The sequence below is a fragment of the Calliphora vicina genome, chromosome 1, assembly GCF_958450345.1.
Source record: "Calliphora vicina chromosome 1, idCalVici1.1, whole genome shotgun sequence".
NCBI classification, from domain to species: Eukaryota; Metazoa; Arthropoda; class Insecta; order Diptera; family Calliphoridae; genus Calliphora; species Calliphora vicina.
In genome coordinates, this window is record NC_088780.1 from 39700686 (window position 1) to 39716106 (window position 15421).

The 15421-nt window shown below is 31.5% G+C and overlaps 1 protein-coding gene across 3 annotated transcripts in view; it reads left to right on the plus strand.

Moving 5' to 3' along the window:
- The window catches only part of Sulf1 (Extracellular sulfatase Sulf1), a 246244-nt gene that overhangs the window by 94792 nt on the left and 136031 nt on the right, over nt 1-15421 (plus strand). For all 3 annotated transcript variants that reach the window (XM_065509627.1, XM_065509611.1, XM_065509634.1), the window contains exon 3: nt 9474-9509. The gene's annotated coding sequence lies outside the window, so the exon portion shown is untranslated. The remainder of the gene's footprint in view (nt 1-9473; nt 9510-15421) is intronic.

Sequence of the window (15421 nt, forward strand, 5' to 3'; positions counted from 1 at the left end):
TAAAGTCACAAAATAACTGTTATAAAATAACTTTTTTGATATCACTTATAACCGTTACGGTCCCTGTCTAGTACCCATAAAAATGTCCTCCCGGAATACTGTTTGAGTAGTCATGATTTATTATGCGGCAATCCTAATAAAATTTTGTACTAAGTACTCTAAAATTATACTGTAAATTATTGCGAAAATCGGGCAACATTTGTACCTAGTCCTCATACAAGGTCCCGCAGAGAATGTCTTGAACATTCAGAATTGTTTATTGGTGAAATAGGACATAAACAAGTTTTAAATGAACCTCTAAATCTTTCTACCAACTTTTGTAAGGATCGGTCCAAAATAGACCCTATCTCTCATAAAACCCCTTAACATAAAAATATTTTATTTTGAGTTATTTCATAATGAAATAAGTCCCAATTTATATGGAAAATTATGTGGGGGTTATTAATTTTTCCTGGGGAGTTATTTCACGGTACCGAGAACACAAATGATCGGTAGTTTTTGATAACATCTCGGACATTGAATTCAACTATTATGAGCTTTAAAATAAGCTGGAGTTAATATGACAATCCTAATGAATACGACGCACAGTGGTATGAGAATAAAAAAAGAGGGAAATAAATCCGTAACATCTAAACCCTTACGCCGATTTGAATGAAATTTCACATGCGCAAAGAGGTAGTGTAGTCGAATTTAAGTTTTGAATTTGGACCTCATGAGCCCACCAGGAGCGGGACCAGGAGTTCCCAAAATAGGACACCTCGGGTATGTTCAATTTTTAAAATGAACCTATTTCTTCGTTCGAGTTACGATTTAAAAAAAAATGCATATTTAGAATCTCCTCGTCGAGCACTACATAAAACCTCCGTAGCTATCAATTATCTCTTATAGCTTAGGAGATATTCGCATTTGAAAATTTAATTTTCAACATTTTTACCCACCCTACTCCAGTTTTTTGGTGACCGTGGTTCCAAATATTCCCCGATTTTATCCATTTTTCTTTTATAGGATTAACAATAGATCTATATATCAAATAAAGAAAGAAGTGTTTAAAAATCTTGGCTGAGTCCAAAGTTATATTCATTTGAATTTAAAAAAATAAAAAAGGCGATTTTTCGCATTTTTTTTGGGAAAAAAGTACTTTTATTCTTTTTAAGTTATCTAAAAAATTTTTAAGAGGATGTATAATGAATTTGTACTTTTTGAAAAGCTAACTTTACGCCAAATAATTTAAATGTAAAAAACATTTATAATTTTTGATACCGACGGAAGCAGGTCCATTCAAAAAATGCCAATTTTTTTTGTAAAATTCAACTTTAGGGCAAAAATTTCCAAATCGCATATTCGATATCAAAATATAGTAACCTATTTTAGATGGCCCAATAAGTTCTTAATTATTTTGTAAATGGTTCCGATAACCCCGCCCCTAGTATGGATATTATAGCCAAAAAACGAAAAAATCCCATTTTTGGGATTTTTCAAGATTTTTTTAGGAATTGCGGGATACTTGATAACAAATTTCAAAATTTGTTTTCATTTTTGCATTTTAAATAGAAAAATCTACATAACTGCGAAATTTCATTAAAAAATATTCATAAATAAAAATTTTATTTCAATTTGAAAAATTTGTATCTATGCAAAATTCAATAAAAAGCATTTTTTGTCATATTTTTCAAAAAAGTATTCCATGAATTTTTTAATTGTCAAAAGTTATATACATATTTGAAAAATAGACAAAATCTTCTATCCATTGATATATAACATGTCTACCTTATGTTTTTTACGTGTCAAATTAGGGAAAACTAAACAACTCGCTGAGAATTTACCTTCCACTGTTATTTACATTCAAAAAAATTATGTTATGTAGGCAACATGCTTTTTTATGAATTTCTATGTTAGGTAAATACCCGAGGTGTCCTACTTTGGGAACCCCTGGTCCCGCTCCTGGTGGGCTCATGAGGTCCAAATTCAAAACTTAAATTCGACTACACTACCTCTTTGCGCATGTGAAATTTCATTCAAAGGTGAATTTTCATAAGGGTATAGAAGTTACAGATTTATTTCCATCTTTTTTTATTCTCATACCAGTGTGCGACGTTTATTTTTTCTCATTTTACTGAAAATTTATGGCAATTGTTTCAAAAGCACTAGTTCCGTGACATGTGAAAAAATGAGAATTGTACAAATTCGATTTTAAATTTGGTCACAATTATCATATTTGTGTTAGTTCAGTATCCAAATGTATCAATGTGTCCTCTCCTAAATCAATAGGTGATTTTCATAAAAAGGGGATGAAATAGAACCGGACCCTACAACCGAATGTATCAGTTACATAACTACTTCTTCGTCAGTTCCGTTTCCCCTATGACACTTTTTAATTAAACCTAACTTTTTCATTTTTTTAATACTTCAACTACAACTATTGGCGAACGCTGTAAATATTATTTTCTAGGTTTTGCATTATGGAAAAAGTTGAGAATAATAAATTGTTATTAACACTCAATACAAATTAACGGTAACCAATAGAATACTTCACAAGTTATTGCTAATTGCTATAATAGTAAAACATTAAGACTTGTTTGTGTATTTCCAACGAAACCGATTACAGATGATTTAATAATTTCAATTTAATTTAAAAATTAGCAAATATGTACTTTCAAAACTTTTTGTAAGATTTTCTTTTCAAACAATTCAAAACTGATTAAATGTAACAAAAAAGCCAACTGAAGTGGAAATATTTTATTCCTAAGCAAATATGTAAATTTATTATTAAACAAATGACGCAGGAATATGAATTGTATTGTAATAAAATTTATAAATTCATTTATATTTGATATCAATCGTAAATAATATTGTAATCCCATTTCATTGAATATGCAATACATATTTAGAACAATAAAATTGTTTGCAAAAAAAAGGTAGGAAGGAATAGCTAGAATTATGTATTCAATTGTACACCTGTTGGAAGAAAGCCCACTTATACGCCCAATATTCGCTGTGATAACTTTGGGAACATGTTCATGGATGAATCTTTTGTATTAAGTAAATGAATTGTGGATTTTTTAAAATAGTATTTTGCATATGCAAATAAGGAGGAGGACTTAGGTGGTATACAATTGCAGCTTATTTCAAACAAACTGCAGCATTATGGGTTTTATTATTTTATAAAAGGCGTTGAAATATCCGTGACTATAAATGGAATTAAATTTATTGCTAAATGTATGAAATTAAATTTAATAATCAAAACAAAAGTTATGAAGTTTTCAATCTATACCCAATTTAAATTTCAAAACCTAAAATATTTTCCCCAACTGTAATATTTGCATAAATTTTATGTTTTTTTTGTCCTAGTACATCCATAAAAATATTACACAATATCTCACTTTCATGCCATAATGAGCTGTCTGTCAACCTGCAATGTTGTGAGTTCTATAAGAAGAAAACAGGATAAAAAAAATGTATTAAATGCTAAAATCATGTTACTCATAGACCTCATACCAAAAGATAATCAAGTAATTACTCTCTCAAGTATCATTCTTCATTTCCTTAGCTGTGTGCTCTAGTTATCCCCACTTGTACTCTGAAATACTTGCTATTTGTAAGTGGGGTTGTCTCTGTTCACCATATTGGAGAGGAGGTTTCCAATGTTGTTTGGGATGCTACTTCGGTGAATGCTGCTGCTGCTGCTGCTCTATACAATTTTTAAAAATAACACTCAGACACTCTTTAGTGTCATGGTCATATGCCAAAAAATATTTGCTTCATTTTTCATCGGAAAAAAAAACTAAACTAAATAAAATGAAATTGAAATAGAAAATGAAGTAATTTTTGCATTGTAATCTGGAGGGAACGTTTATGTGGCTTAAATGCCATGATATATCAACATGTTTGTAAATATGTTTGTATGTATATTTGTATGTTAGTTAGAAGGGAATATTAGAATAGCATCATCATCATTGCACTGCAAGAAATATGTAATTAAGTCAAATTTGTAAAATGGAAAAGTCAATTAAAATAAAATAAATGCCATAGAAAGAAGATAACTGATACAGAACTAATCACATGATTAGTATCTATTGTGGCTAAAACAGACAATATCTTTAACTTGAAAATGCTAATTTTGAAGCATACTGGCCGGTTGGCTATGTATTGTCTATATAGTTTAGGATTCGTTGACAGTCACTTTCATAGCAGCTCACTCGGGTTTATTCAGAACTGATGCCATTCTGATAAATAGCAGATCACTCATTAGACAGGTGTTGTTCCCATATTCAATCAAGAAGATCCTTGACAGATACTCTAAGCTCGAGAGAAAAGTACAGTACAGTCCGACCAAGAACACGCATTGGCAGAGTAAATGAGACACTGCCTCTTTCTCATTGTGAAAGCTTCTGCAGTATTCGTGGAACCGTAGAACCACAATCATATATCGTCCTCGTGATAGATCACCAGGCGGTAGAGCAAGTTGGACCACATGATCTGTGCAAGCCCAAAATAGTTACAGCAAGAGCAATAGGGGTAATCGCATCCGAATTCATCATCCCACTCCACCCTGCCAATTCATCAGCTATACAGTTACCCTGGAAGCAATCATGTCGAGGGATCCATATTTGCGTTATTTAGAATATCTCTATATCTCTCATTTAAATACACCCCTAGATGTCGCGATAGATCATTAGGCGATAGAACAAGTGGATTAATTGTTTCAGCTGGACAAGCATTTTGCAGCATTCATGAGAAATACTAGGATAGTGGTAATCGCAAACTAATTCATCATCCCACTACGCCAGGTCAATTCATCGGCTATACAGTTACCCCCCCCCCCCCAGAGACCCATATTTCCGTTATTTTGAATATCTCGATATCTCATTTAAAGACACCCCTAGATGTAGATTGGAGTCCCGATATTCCATTGACGGCAGGTTGCTATCAATAAAAATACATAAAAGGATTTTATCCAATAATTTTCCATGCAGAATCCACCTTCAACCCTATGATCTTCTGACATGTGTTACAACTAGAGTTTTTCACGGGAATTCTCGGGACAAGAAATCCCGGGAATTCCACAAAATTTTGGAGTCAACAGTGATACCCTCAAGGGGATAGAGACCACTTAGTCACATATTCCGGTTCGGAATATGTATAGAAAATTGCATAGCCCAGCATAGGACCGTATAGTAATTTAAGATCCTGAAGTTTGTTTAGTCCTTGCCTGATCATGAACTCCCAGCTTTTAGCCTCACCGCGGTGTTGAGGGGCGGCTTCGTCGACAACAGATCCAATATGGTAAATAGCGCTTTAGGTGACATACATACATACATATATGTGCAATCTGACTAAAGATCACGGACAGTGTTAAGTATCTGTCGCATCTTCCTTGAAAAAAAAAATTAACCTGGAATATCTTGAATAGGATCAATAGAGTTAAAGTTTAGAGGGTTCACACAGAGACCACACAAACACTCCACTTAGATACAGAACGATAATGTATCCGGAAATCTACCAGATATTAATACCGCAATCAAAGACCCCGTAAGCGACAATTTTAATCCCTGTGATTTCTATATAAAACAACAGGATATTTATAGCCAAGTTCTACAGTAGAGGGGATAGTACTCCTCCTTGCCGAATGCCACAGTTCGCCTGGTTTGAAACACTGATTCCTCGCCACTTAGCAAATAAGACCCTGTTACCAAGTATCTTTCTGACAAATTCCCAGCCCTCTATTGCAGACATGATGTCAATGGCCCTGACATTGTTGAACTCACCCTCTATATCCTAGGAGGTGATAATATAACATTCATTATGAGCTAGCGATTCTTCAATAGAGCCCGTTAATGAATCCATATCTGTTTCTAATAATTCTGCATTTTAATAACTTAATAATCCTGCATCTAGTCCAATATATTGGATTATAATTCTATCTAATACACGCTGTTTATTTATTATTAAGCCAAAGTATGAAACTATATTAATTTTTTCTGAAGATCTGCGGTAGTTGTGTCATCTGGACTCGGTGATTTAAACGGATTGAAGCTATTCAATGCCCAGTTAATTCTATTCCTATTTATCGGGACAGAATTAGTAAACTTAACCTTTGCGTCATCAGTTTCATTGATTGGAATGCATCCTGAGCGGTGAGTGTCGATTAAGAACTCAATGGTTTCCCTACACTCAAGGTACAAATACTACAGGGTTTCTGGATGTAGCTTGATACAACAACAGGAAATCTTTATAGTATCTTGATATTATCTTCCCCTGTCGCACAGTGCTATGAGAAAAAAAAAGATGGAAATAAATCTGTAATTTCTAAACCCTTAGTCCAATTTGAATTTGTTCATTGTCAAAAGTTATATACATTATTGGAAAGTAGACAAAATCTTCTATCCATTGATATATAGCATGTCTACTTTATGTTTTTTACGTGGCAAATTAATTAGAGAAAACCTAACAACTCGATGAGAATTTACCTAGCACTGTTATTTACATTCATAAAAATGTTATGTAGGCAACATGCTTTTTTATGCTTTTTTATGAATTTCTATGTTAGGTAAATTATCTGCGAGTTGTTAAGTTTTCCCTAATTAATTTGCCACGTAAAAAACATAAGGTAGACATTCTATATATCAGTGGATAGAAGATTTTGTCTACTTTCCAATAATGTATATAACTTTTGCCAATGAACAAATTCATGGAATACTTTTTTGAAAAATATGACCAAAAATGCTTTTTAATGAGTTTTGGCATAGATAAAAAATTTTCAAATTGAAATAAAATTTTTATTTATGAATATTTTGTAATAAAATTTTACACTTATATAGATTTTTTTATTGAAAATGGAAAAATAGAAACAAATTTTGAAATTTGTAATCAGGAATCCCGCAATTCCCAAAAAAGTATTGAAAAATTCCAAAAATGTGATTTTTTCGTTTTTTGGCTATAATATCCATACTAGGGGCGAGGTTATCGAAACCCTTTACAAAATAATTAAGAACATATTGGGTCATCTAAAATAGGTTATTAGAATTTAATATCGACTATGCGATTTGAGAATTTTTGCTCTAAAGTTGAATTTTACATAAAAAATAGGCATTTTTTGAATGGGCCTGGTCCCCTCGCTATTAAAAATTATATTTTTTTTCATTTAAAATATTTGATGTAAAGTTAGCTTTTCAAAAAGTACAAATTCATTATACATCCTTTTAGAAATTTTTTAGATAACTTAAAAAGAATAAAAGTACTTTTTTCACCATAAAATACCGAAAAATCGCCTTTTTTATTTTTTTAAATTCAAATGCATGTAACTTTGGACTCAGCCGTAATTTTTAACCAATTCATTCTTTATTTGATATATACATCTGTTGTTAATCCTATAAAAAAAGTGGAGAAAATCGGGAAATATTTGGAACTGCGGTCATCAAAAAACTGGAGTAGTGTTGGTAAAAGTGTTGAAAATTTAATTTTCAAATGCGAATATCTCCTAAGCTATAAAAGATAATTGATAGCTACGGTTTTATGTAATGCTCGATGAGAAGATACTATATATGTAAGTTTTTTTAAATCGGAACACAAACGAAGAAATAGGATCATTTTTAATATTGAACATACCCGAGGTGTCCTACTTTAGGGACTCCTGGTCCCGCTCGCGGTGGGGTCATGAGGTCCAAATTTAAAACTTAAACTCGACAACACTTCTTTGCGCATGTGAAATTTCGTTTAAATTGGACTAAGGGTTTAGAAGTTACAGATTTATTTCCCTCAGATGTGTCGTTTAGAGAGGATCCCTCCACGACACTAAAGAATTCCTCCAAGGTTTTGTAAGTTGAACAATTACCCAGACTTTTTGTCTCATTGAAAAGCTTAAGATATGACCTTCAGGAATCTGTTATATCCGAAATCAACGAAATGAATGGGTCTGTAGGTCATATTAAGGGCTGAACGAAACGACTCCATCAACACATTTACACAAACTTCAATGCCATTATATACTCAATAACGGTAGGATATGTTAGATACTGTGCCAGAGCATCATGGTGCATCTCCCAGTTTATCTTCCTTTTATTTATAATATCACTAGCACTCAATAATAAATAACAAAAATATGCAGAATTAATTAAAATGTATTTTGTTTAATTCATTAAAACACATTATTCCACATTGATATTTTTGAATAATTAAATTTAATACAAGTAATTTTGTTTCAACAACCTTAAACCCCATTTAAAAGCACTTGAAATATATTTCAATTAAATCCGATTTAATTTAACAGTGTACAAAACTATTTTACAATTTGATTATAAGAGTCCTCTTGAGTTTCAAGTTAAATCTTTGAGTTTAATTTCATTTACTTTTGGTAGAGTTTTGAGTACCAAAGCTCTTTATATGAAAATCATGGCAGTTATTAATGATTTTTTGTTTTTAATGAATAAAATTTAATGATTTTAGCAAAGTTTAGCAATGAGATTATGAAAAATAACAATTGACTTGACTGAAAAGGTTATGAAATTTTTTTGAGAAAAAAATTATTAAAACAAATAAGGCACTCATAGTTTTTTTTAAGGGATGAACCGGTGTCAACATGCAACACTGATTCTTGCCAGTGTTGAAAGCGACCCTATTCGCAAAACCCCATTCATATATTGTCAAAAGCTCCCGATTAAGGGAATCATTTATGTTTTGCCTCATTGCCCCAATCTCCGACAGACTTGGTCTGTAATTGAATGAATATGAATAGCAATGTTGCTGTCATCTGAAAAAGAATAGATAGGGTTGGAAGTTTGGCGTAGAAGGTTTTTTAGAAAAATAAGGAATAGAGTAGGAGAAAGAATGGTTCCTTGAGGTACCCCTAAATTTATCATGAACTCGTTTGATGAGATCCCATCTATAACAACTATGTACCCTGATTTCCCCTTGATCTTCAAATAATATTAAAATCACTTGGCCATTTAAAAACAACTTCAATAGTTATGATCCCATTTATGTATGTATATTTCTATCTATATTTAATCTTTAGAAAGAAGTTAAACACCATTTTCTATTTACATATTTAAGGTAAAACCTTTATTTATCTCCAATTTGTTTCATTAAAACGAAAACAATTAAATATTTAATTAACCGCTCTATAAGCAGAACAAAAAAGTGTGCATGTCAATTATGCATGTACTCGTTTTCATATCTCTAACTGCTGGAAAATAAATCTTTTATTTAGCCACATACTCGTAAATGACACTAAAACTGTTAAGCAAAAATAAATAAAAAAAACGAAACGAAAAAAACAGTAAAATTCATAAAAACACTGTAGCAGCATGCAATTGAATTCTTAATAGCAATTTCTTTGACTAGAATGTTTATTATTCATAATTAATGCATATTAAGTTGTTTGAAATTTTGTTTTAACTTTAACTATTGCATATTGTATAAATAATGTAAATTTTATGTTAATAACTTGTTTTGTTTTATTTCATTTTATTTTGCAGAATCACTGATACTGTCAGTTGCATATTATAACTTTGGTAAGTCCATGTAAATTTATTACTATTTTTTTAAGATTTCAATGCAAATTTTAAGTCGCATAATACTTACTTGTCTAGCAGTGATAAAATTTATGTTTTATCTATTTTATTTGAGTTGTTAATGAATGTTAATTTATTCAAATATAAGTATGCATTTAAGAACAAAATATGATTAAGATAAATTGACAGTTGTCTTAAGTTGTCTTACAAATACGGAATTACATTGGTGTAACTAAGGAACTAACTAATAACACATTTGTAAGCTCTTAGACCCCTTTCACACTACGCAATTTAGTTGCGCAAGTCTCTTGCCCAACAACAAAACTACATGCATAATTTTTGGATCCATTACGATATCCCGAAGCGTAAGAGATCGTACTTGAAGACCGGCCAACCAGCCGAATCGACATCAACGCCAAATATCCTTGGAGCTAAGGTAATTCTCCGTATTATATTAAGAGCTGCTGAAATCTAACCAGAAAAACACAGGACGCCTGTACCGAACGTAACTCATTCGTTTGAAGCGAACATTGGCCGAACAACGCCCATAATATACATCCAGACAAGAAACATGTTGTAATACCTGTTAAAAAGTATTTAGAATGAAGTGGTTGGGAAGTTTTGCCTCACCGCTTTATAGTTTCTATTTGTTTCGATCGAAGCAGAACGCTCTCTCTGGAATGCGCTTCACTTTGGAACATAGTATCCGATATTGGATTAATTCGTTCTTGGTATCAAAAGATGAGCAGTTCTTTTTGCTCGGAATCCATATGTTGCACAGTGGGGCAGAATCAAATTTTTTTTAAATAAATCTTGCATTTCTAAACGGCTGGTCCGATCAGGACTATGACGTGGGCATAGTCAAGGAGTATTCCAGTTTAAGTTATTAAAATGGGCCATACAAATGATCCAGGGGAGGCGCTATGGGGGCTCAAAGTAGGGTACCTTCGACATGTAAAATTTTAAAACATCTGCAATGCTTTCGTGTGCTATTTATCTCTTATAATTTCCGAGTTATAAGCATTTCAAAATTAATATTTTAAAATTTTGCCATGCCGTCCGCTTTTTTAAAAATATTTTTTTTTTCGTTAGACAACTAAATTATGAATAACATACAAAAGATTTAAGAGCACTATAAATTATGGATCCAAAATTAAACGATTTTCAAATTAAATATTAAAAAAATAGTAGATTTTTGCTGTTTTTTTGGACGAAAAGGTGACTTAACTCTTTTTTCATCAAAAATAAACTTTCTTTATGAACATATAGGTTAGGTGTACACTATGTACACTATGTGCACTTCCACTCGGAGACCTTGAGTTCCATTGTGATTCCCTTCAATAAGTAAACAAAGAGGATAGCCTTAGAGTAATATAAGAGACCAAAGTACCGTCTGTTGAAAAGAGAAAGAAAGAAAGATAGATCTTTTCACGGATTTGGAATCGCTGTACAACGTCCCTTAAATAGCCACCCTATTCCCTTAATGAAACCTAGTATGTTGCTAAGTTTGCAGCCATCAACACTACCAAGTTCGTCCAGAAATCTATTTCCTAGCCATCTAAGTCTGTGACCCTGTAACCTAGGCAGTTGAACATATAACAATTTTATATCTTTCTTTCAATTTTATAAATTTCCCATTCGAATTTGTCGCCCCTACGCCCTTCGGAATATGACCAATTTTTTATAAAAATTTCAACTTTAGACCACATGTTCTAAAATCCCAAAGCTATGATCAAAAACCGGAAAGCAGATTTAGAAACCTTGATGTGTTCCCTATTTATCACCAAAGTATTTTCCCAGCCCCGAAGGAAATGTGGACCCCATGGACAAAATTGTAAAAAATACCATTTATGGGATTTTCGCTCCAATTTTTAGGAATTGTGGGATTCCCTTTGACAAATTTTTTTCCAATTTATTATTTAGAATGATAAATTTAAAAAACTGAAAATTGCATTGAGTTTTGTTAATAAATAAAGATTTTATTGTGTTTTAAAAACTAAAATTTGAATCAAAATTTTAATAGGTTTGCAAATATTAGGAACAATTTGATCCACATTTATTTCGAATTATTCTTTTTGGTTTAGATAAGTTAATTTTTGGTCTTACAAAAAAATATGCTACTTCAAAACTCCGTCCTTCAAAAATATTGCACTTCATACCAACAAATTTGTATAAATTTTCTATAAGTCTATAATAACATCAAATTACCAAGTTTTTCGAGGAATATTTTCGATTTAATGTATGTTAATAATTCAAATACAAATTAAATTCCATATCTTAACCATTTATTTGAACCCTATGCATGGCTACTAAACACTTTCTTTTAAAATATGTATGCATGCGAAATGAAATACGAGTAAATAATAAAGTTTTTACTTCAACTTTTATCAATTCGAATTTTGTTTATCTTTTCGTCTTATAGTTTATTTGATTGAAACAAGTTCATCTGGATTACTGTAGCATTATATATAAAAAACAACTACTTTTTGAATGTTTTTAGTTTTGTTTTACATTTTCATTCAAAGGGAAATTTTTAAGTTATACAATTTATGTAAATAAGAGTAATAACAGCTGACCAGCTTTAAAAAATAATAAAAATTAGCATTACTAGGTAATTTGTTACAATGCAATTAGAATTAGTGACTGTTCACTTACTTCACTGCTTAAAAATAGGGAACTAAATAAGTCATTAATTTGATATCACTAAAATAACTAGTTACATGTAATGAATACAATAAGTCATTGATTGTAAGGACTTAGAGAAACTGTTATTAGTAAACATGGTTTGACAGGTTAGTTATTATGGTAACATACGTTAATACGAATCAGGTGATGTCTGGTTTGTTTGTTTCTGGGTGACCACACCCATGTAAATGCGAATCAACTCAGAAACACCTTAGACCGTGTAAAATTTTATACAAATACAATATGATATGAATAAAAGGAAAATGACGTATCCTGATTTACCATCAGCTAAAAATCCTCTACTGTACTCAAACGATTTACCATCTCCTATGAATCAACATCTATCAGATTTATCGTACACAGAGATTTTGAAGTGTTAACGAAAGTGTAACTTTATTCACAATATGTCTTAAGTGACTTCATAAAAGACCTAGCAATTCGAAAGATTGATCTGAGCTGCTAGTATCTAGACTCTAAGAAATAAATCTTTTAACTCAAGGAACAAAATTCTCATTTTATCGCAGTAGCGAAATAGAATGACTTTATAATGACTCTAGAAATTTGCCTTTCAAGCTACAAAGCTAGATAATGGAGATTGATTATATACAGCTCAATTCAAACTGGGTACTCTAAATTTTCATGTTTCATCGGAGCAAAACATAACCATTGGATCAAGAAAGACTAACATAATGCACAGTGGGGCAACTGAAAAAAGGGAGAAATCGGATCGCAAACAAAAATTTGGCATCATTTTTAATTTTTGATATATCCGAGGTGCCCCACTTTGGGGCATTGTGGCTCGGCTTCCCCTTAAACTTATAAACACCTCTTCAATGAATGATTTAAAAGCAGCGGCTTGGAAATCTTTTGTTGCCGTTGTGAAAAATTTCCTAGGAAACCAGAAGCGTGAAAATTACGAAGAATTAGTTCAATTAGAAAATCTTGCATAGTATAGTGAATAATAAGGAGAATGTTTCCGTCAAGATTTCAAAATGATGGATTGTAGATACGAAGGCCCCAGAGTGAGGCAGAATCAAAATTTTTTGGAAATAAATCTGGCATTTCTAAACGGCTGCTCCAATCAGTATAAAATTTGACGTGGGCGTCGCTATTGGGGCTCAAAGTAAGGTACCTTCGACATGTACAATTTTTAAACACTTGCCTTTTTTTTGTTTTCCATCCGATTTGAAAGATTTTTATATTTTTTTAAAGCGCTCGGCTGAGTCTTGATAATGTCAGAGTTATAGGCATTTCAAAATTTAAATTTTAAAATTTTGCCATATCTTGCTCCGTTTTTTTTTTTAAATATGGGGCGTAATTTAGGACCGAATGGACTCGATTTGTTTTGTTGTTAGTTAGACAACTAAATTATCAATTGTATATAAACGATTTTCAATTTAAAAATTGAAAAATAGTAGATTTTTGCTGTTTTTTGGGCGAAAAAGCGACTTTACTCTTTTTTTATTAAAAAAAAAACTTTCTTCAACAACATATGACAATTTTATGTTTTTCTGTAAGATATCTATACGGGGAACATTTTGATATAAAAAACATGTCCTATTTTTCGCCCTTACGCCCTTCGGAATTTGACCTATTTTTATTAAAATTTCAACTTTGGGCCACACGTTCTAAAATCCCAAAGCTGGGATCAGAAAACGGAAAGCAGCTTTGGAGCCTTGATATGTTCCCTATTTATCCCTAAAGTATTTTCCCAGCTCCGAAGGAAATGTGGACCTATGAGAAAAATTGTAAAAAATACAATGATATTGGTCAGAAATCTTTTGTATATTATTGATAATTTAGTTGTCTAACTAACATTCCCATGGAGCATTTGTAGGAACCATTTTAATAACTTAAACTCGAATACGTCTTGGCTACACCCACGCCAAATTTCATCCCGATCGGATTGGATTACAGTTGGAGTATCACACGGAAGTGTCCTAAGAACCTCCTTCATATAAAATCTAACAAAAGAAACTTCTAACATGTAAAATGATTTAATAAATGTAGAAAAATCGTCTATTTTCATTTTTCCCCTGCAATTTCAGAAAACTACACAGAAAGATAACCAGTTAGAATCAGGATATCGAATATACTTAAAATCTGTTTTAGTTTTGGCCGCACAAAACTCATTGTAGACATGAATTTATTGAAAACTTTCTTCATAAACGTTATCCTCAAAATAACGTTACCGAAATAATACTAATTAGCTTTATCGTTAGCCAAACTTGGTTTTTTTGTAAACCCGAATAGATCCATCTCTGGCGATCTTCAATTTTATTCGTAAATTAGGCTTGTATATCGAAAACTGGCCACCCTTATTTAAGCCCTAATTGAAATAGTAAAAAACTAGTTTAACCAAAATATAAAAAATATAAAAAGGAAAAACTTGAAAATGTTAACTGTTTTGTTTTAAATGTTTCTTTAACAAACTGTAGTAATACAGCTGTAGTCAGCTATTTAGAAATACAGATTTATAGTACATTTTACTTGTTATGGAAGAGGAATGGAATATTGCTAACCAACCCATATAAGAACCAATTTTTTTGTAGATAAATTAATGTAAAATATTTTAGTAAAAATTTTCGATATTAAGACCTATAGTTCAAACTTTTACAGAGTCCTATCGTAGAAATTTCGGTACTTCATATGATCAAGAGGCTTCAGTTATTTAACACCATTATTTTGTAAAACTCTTCACTTTGAATATTTTTATACCTTTCACCTTCGTAAGAAGGGTATAAATAACTTTGTCACTCCGTTTGTAATTTCCACAATATAATTTTCCGACCCTATAAAGTGTATATATTCTGGATCCTTATAGAAAGTGGAGTCGATTAAGCCATGTCTATTTGTCTGTCCGTTGAAATCAACTTTTCGATGCCTCCAAATAACTTACATACACGATTCATACATCAATATCTCCGGAATTCTTCCGGCTCGATTGCTATTTAAAATCGATAAATTCGGTCCACAAATGGCTGAGATATAAGGACACCTTCGATTTTTGACCTATATATGGATTATATTAATAAAGATAATATGGATATCTAATGATAGATATTTCAATGACATTTGCTACGATGTATATAAGACCATAGTAAATTGGATCTACATTAGGTCAAAATCGTAAAAAAATATTTTTTAAGCCGAATTTTTTTTTCGCTAAATATTAAAATAAAAATTAAAAAAAATTTAAAAACCAAAAAAAAAACAACTCGAAAAAA